This window comes from Zea mays, chromosome 5, assembly GCF_902167145.1.
Source record: "Zea mays cultivar B73 chromosome 5, Zm-B73-REFERENCE-NAM-5.0, whole genome shotgun sequence".
Taxonomy (NCBI): Eukaryota; Viridiplantae; Streptophyta; class Magnoliopsida; order Poales; family Poaceae; genus Zea; species Zea mays.
This window is the reverse complement of record NC_050100.1, coordinates 94,139,467-94,145,573: the sequence shown is the minus strand read 5'-3', so window position 1 is coordinate 94,145,573 and position 6,107 is coordinate 94,139,467.

Below are 6,107 nucleotides of genomic sequence, written 5' to 3'. Positions count from 1 at the left end.
ATTCTTGCAGGTCTACGTCACCGCCTTTACGACAGCTAGTGGAAACACTACCGTAATGGCAAGCTACTTCCATGTAGCCTTGACCTCACCCCGGGGTCGATCTACTCCTAGGAAGAGCTCTGTGCACGATTCACAGCAAACTTCGCCAGTGCTTATCAGCAGCATGGCGTGGAGGCTCATCTCCATGCAGTGAGGCAGGAATCTAGGGAGACTCTCTGGGCTTTTATCTCTCGCTTCACCAAGGTACGAGGGACTATACCTCGCATCTCCGATGCCTCTATTATCACTACTTTCCGATAGGGAGTCCGTGATGAGAAGATGTTGGAGAAATTGGCGACGCATGACGTAGAAACTGTCACTACGCTCTTTGCTCTGGCTGACAAATGCGCCAGAGCTGCCGAGGGCCGTGCATGGCACTCGGCACTGCAGACCGGAGTTACCCAGACGGGCGGCTCAGGTGTCGCCACCCAAGGCGGTGGCAAGAAGAAGAAGAAGAACCACGGTCACGATAGGCTGTAGTCTGGTGCTTCGGTCGCCGTAGCTATGGCTAGAGGCCGGGACGAGCGCGGCAAGCGCCCACGGCAATAGGGAAGTAACAGTGGGCGATGCTCTGTCCATCGCAACAGTCACCACAGCGCCTTGGAATGCTGAGAGATCCTCAAGCTCGTGAAGCGCATCAGCGAGCGGCGCGAGCAGGCCTCCAAGGATGGCTCACCACCTCGTCGCTGGCCTGGCAAGGAGAAGGTCGACGAAGGTGACCTGGCCACGGGAGAACGGGACCTCGGGTATCAGTCCCCCGAGCAAGTCCTCAAGGACATCCTCACTGGAGACTCCGACTCCGGTGATGACAACGACCGCCGCAAGAAGCTGTACGTGATGTATGGCGGAAGCTGGGAGCTCACCTCCTGTAGGAACGTGAAGTCCCTGCGCCGCGAGGTCCTTTCGGCGACCCCAGGGGTCCCGAAGGCAGCCCCACATCAGCGGTGGTGGAGCACCACTATATCCTTCGGGGCATCCGACTGCCCCGAAAACATGGCAGGCGCCGGCATACTACCACTCATCACCGCCCCTGTCATCGCCAACATGAGACTACATCATGTCCTGATTGATGGTGGAGCTGGGCTCAATGTCATCAGTCACGCTGCGTTCAATCAGCTATAGATCCTAGGATCCCGACTGGGACCCTCTCGCCCATTCTCCGGAGTGGGCCCTCAACCGGTGTATCCCCTTGGGAGCATCGCACTCCCGATTACATTCGGGACTGAGGAAAACTTCCGCACTAAGAACGTCCAGTTTGACGTTGCAGAGGTTAACCTCCCTTTCAATGCCATCATTGGCAGGCCGACCCTATACTGGTTCATGGCCATTGCCCATTACGAGTACTTGGTCCTCAAGATGTCGTCCCCTGCTGGGGTCCTCACCATGCAGGGCGACCGCCCCGCTGCGCTTGCAGCTGTCGAGAAGTTGCACGCCCTAGCGACAGAAACCGCTCGCCCAGATGACGGGGAGAGGGACCCCTCGACTTCCTGTATCAAGGCGCTTACTGTTGGGGACTTGTTCTCAAATTCTATGAGTTAAGAACAAGGCAACACAAAAAATGTTAAATGTTAATGCCCTTCGTCCTTCGAGACATTATTTCCCTTAGGATATAATGATCTTCAGACGAAGGTCATGAAGGACATACCTTCATCATTGCAGCATACGATAATGAAAGGAGAATCATATGGAATGTAAGAGATAATATGAACAACTATGTAGCATTATCAGCTCATTTCTATTTTATTATTATGGAAAAATAGAAATGATATCAAATTACAAATGTACCTTCGGCTTGAAAGAAGGTAAAGGTACGAGCGTGATGCAAAAGCAAATGCCCAGTCAGCGTGAACAGTACGGGAGCACTGTTCATCTATTTATAGGCATGGGATGCAGCCCATGTAAAATTACACCCATGCCCTTTACATTTGATAATGACTCTATAGTGATCCATCAAGGTCTAAATGGCCTTTTCCTCGGTTCCCTTTTATGCTGTCATGCCGAAGCTCCCTTGCGCGTAGCTTCGGCGTTGCGTCAACCTTCGTATTCTTTGTGCTTTTCACACTGCGGTTCTGATCCGAGTCCGAAGGTACCTGTTCATGTATTATACTCCAGAAGCATTGTTAAATCATGTTTTTGAGGACCTTCGGAAGACGAAGGCCCCAAGAGTAGCCCGTCGCAATATTAATTTGTTAGAATAACGAATTCAAATTGCGATATGGACGAAGGCCTTAAGCCGAAGGTCCGAAAAAACACCTTCCCTTTGCTAGAATAGCAACAGTCGATGACAGATGGGGCCCTTCAATTTGGAACACACTGGGCGTATAAATAGGAACTCACCCCGAGCACATTTGGTACGCTATCTCCGCCTGCTTTGCTTGCTCAATTTTTTAGCTCTTGTCTACCAACGCTTGCTTGGTTTTTTAGACTTTCTAAGCTTCGGCTTTAAGGACACATTTTCACCATTTCCGAAGAGAAGATGTCTCAAGACAAAAAAAGTTGTTGCTGAGACGAAGCTAAGCGAAGAGGAGAAGCTCCTTGAGGAGAAAACTGTTGGATTTATTGAATCAATAGCAAAGACAAATACAGAAAAGATTACTAAGGAAATTCTAGAAGGCTTATCTGAAGATACTGATGACAGCGATAGTTATGATGCGGAAAGTGGAGGCGAAGACTCTGAAGATCGGCCCTGGCGACCAAGTCATGCAGTCTTCGGGAAATCGACTATCAAACAGAGTCATCTTGATAATATGAGAGGAAGGTATTTTCGGGTTATGTCTATTGTGAGGGCTCACGCAGACAGGGCTGTTCCTGCCCCCGAAGAAAATGAAGTTGTGATCTACCAAAGCTTCTTCAAAGCTGGGCTTCGGTTCCCATTGAGCAGATTTGTTGTTGAAGTTTTAAAAGACATATCAGATTTTCCTTCACCAGATCACTCCTGAAGCAATTATTAGAATGGGGATCTTTGTCTGGGCTGTGAGAAGTCAAGGTCTGGAGCCAAGTGCAAAATGTTTTTGCAGTATGCATGAGCTTTTGTACGAGACGAAGCCCTATGGTAAGGAACAATATCATAACAATTTTGGGTGTTATAGCTTCGTTGCTCGTTCTAGCGCTAGCTACCCAGTGCCAACATTTCGGAAGAGGTGGCCCGGGGCTTGGATGGAAGAATGGTTTTACGTGAAGAATGATTTAAAAGCAAGAGAAGATATTAAAGAAATCATCATGCACCCTATCTGGTCCCGCTTCGGCCTCCGAAAGCCGAAGGTAGAGATTGATGAGGCAGCCGAAGCATGTCAAAGGGCCTTCAGCACAGTTTGCGCTTTCATCGTGACAAGAGATTTAGTTCAAGAACATGTAGCCTACAGGATATGGCCACTGATGGACAGTTGGGAAATGCCAAAGGAAACCATCACTAACCCTAGCGAAGGTGGTTTGGTTCGATTGAAATATACCTTCAGGTTTGGAGACCAATTTATCGAACTAGACGATGACTGGTTGAAGTGTGTTGAAAATACTAGTGATGAACTACTTGGAGCATACTCCAATTCTGAAGATAATGCACTATCCGCAACCTTTGGGAGCCGAAAAAAGAAAAGGCTAAACAGAGTTTTTGATGCTATTGGATTTGTGTACCCTGACTATCGCTACCCACCGCGGGGGCAGAAAAGAAAGGGTGCCACCTCTAGGAAGGCTGCTGCTTCGGCTACTTCAAGCGAGCCCGCACCGAAGAGGAAAAAGTTGAAGGTCCTTACTCACCGACCGCGCTACATTGAACCGGCCACATTGGCTGAATTTGGCGGTGAGACTTCTTTAGCTATTGAAGCCAAAGGACCTGCTCTTACGCAGAGGATTAAAGAGCTGGCTGCAATGCCAAAGACTAACAAAATTGAAGAACCAAGAATCAAAAGGACAAAAACATTAGAAGTTCTAAGCCCTTCGGCAGGAGTGGAGGTGCCGAAGGCACAAAAAGGTCTAACGGCGACCCCCAAAAGAAAAAGGATGGCTAGTGTACTAGATGTGCTGGAGACAATAAAAGCCTCAAGCTCTACTCTAGGGAAAGTTGCCAAGGCTTTGGAGGTGCAGATTGAAACCGAGACAAAGCTGACCAAAGCCGAAGCTACAATGAGCCGGGCTGACGCCGAAGCTGGGCCTTCAGAGCCCGCCAAGGAGAAATCCTCAGAAATTGAAGAAAAGGCAGCGGAGGAAGAAGCTATAGAACAGATTTTGCCTAAAAAACCTGCCGCTCCTACTCCCGAAGCGCCTTCCGAAGTCCTTGATTATATTATTCGACACGCTTCGGGAAAAAGATTATCTGAAAAAGAATTTTTTGAAGCTAAACACTATGCCCGAGAATTGAAATACCCAAAAGGGGCCTTAGTGCTTAACGGCACAGATGAAGATGACTTCTTGTATTGCCTCCCAGACAACAAAGAATTATCTGTCTGCTGGGAGATGGCCAGAAGTATGGGGTTCCCGAAGCTTGAAGCTGGCCTCTGTGCCATGACGAAGGACGATCTTGCAGATAGCCTTGCATATAACAGTCTGAAGGTACAAAAATTGTGTATTTGGAAGTTTGTGAATTTTGAATTATTTGTTTATTCTTATATTAACCCATTCATTCTTTTTATATAGGGTTTAATACTTAGCAACGCCTTAAGGGCGCAAAAGAATGCCGAAGACGAGAGTTGCACTATTGCTCTCAACAACCTTCGAACAGAGGTTATTAAGCTAAGGAACGAAGCTTTGGAAAAAGACAAAATTCTACTTACATTGGTGGACAAAGTAAAAGGGAATGAAGCTAACTTCAAGGCCCAATCTGAAATCCAAAGGAATGAGATTGAAAATCTTCAAAAACAACTGGCCGAAGCTAAATTGAAATGCGCTATTGCCGAAGCTGACCGAGATGCCAGTGAGTGTTGAAAAAATTATTATAAAAAAACAGTTGCAGAGCTTCGCTCATCAAAAGAGAGATGTTTTGAAAAATCTATAGAATGCGTCAAAAAGATAAAAACTAGCTTCGCCAACGTGGGCGCATACTCGAGTGAAGACAACTTCATAAGAGGCGATCCTGAGGGCCCGATTGAGTGGATCAGCAGCGAAGCTGAAGCTTTTGAAGAAATTTTGAGTGACCGTGGGGACGTCTGTGCCTTCTCTGGTGCGAGGGGAATTGCAGCTATTTTGGAGAAGTCAGGTTGTGAGCATGTTAAAACCTTGGCTCAGGCCGAAGCTGCCCTCTACATTGATGATACGAAGGACCCCTCGGCCGAAGCAAGCTTAATAGGTGGAAATTTTTTCACTGACATATGAGAAAATGGCGGCCGAGGAATGGCCCATGAAATAATAAAGAAAAATGAAAAAGATATTCATGACACTCGGGAATCAATAAAAGAAGCTAAAAAGGCTGCGGAGCTTGAGAGACGAATAGGTATTACTTAATGGTTTTTAACTTTGTTGTTTATGAAAGGGAAATAGGCTTACACCTTTTCCTAAATTGATTTTGGTGGTTAAATTGCCCAACACAAATAATTGGACTAACTAGTTTGCTCTAGTCTATAAGCTTTACAGGTGCCAAAGGTTCACAACAAGCCAATAAAAAGACCAAAGATGGGTTCAAATAAAGAGAGCTAAAGACATCCCAAAAGGCACCCTGGTCTGGCGCACCGGACTATCCGGTGTGCCACCGGACAGTGTCTGGTGCACCACCGGACAGTGTCCAGTGCACCAGGGAACTTGACGCTGAACTCGCTACCTTCGGGAAAATGGGAGGTCGCTCCGCTATAATTCACCGGACTATCCGGTGTGCCAGCGGAGCAACGGCTACTTCGCGCCAACGGTCGATTGCAACCACATTAAATGCGCTACAGTGCACGCCAGAGTCAGAGCACGCGCAGAAGGGGCACCGGACAGTCTACAGGACCTGTCTGGTGCTCCACCGGACAACCCAGAGGCTCCACCAGTCAGAGCTCCAACAGTCAGAACCCAACGGCCGGCTGACGTGGCTGGCGCACCGGACAGTGTCCGGTGGCGCACCGGACTGTCCGGTGCGCCATGCGACAGACAGCCTCCCAACG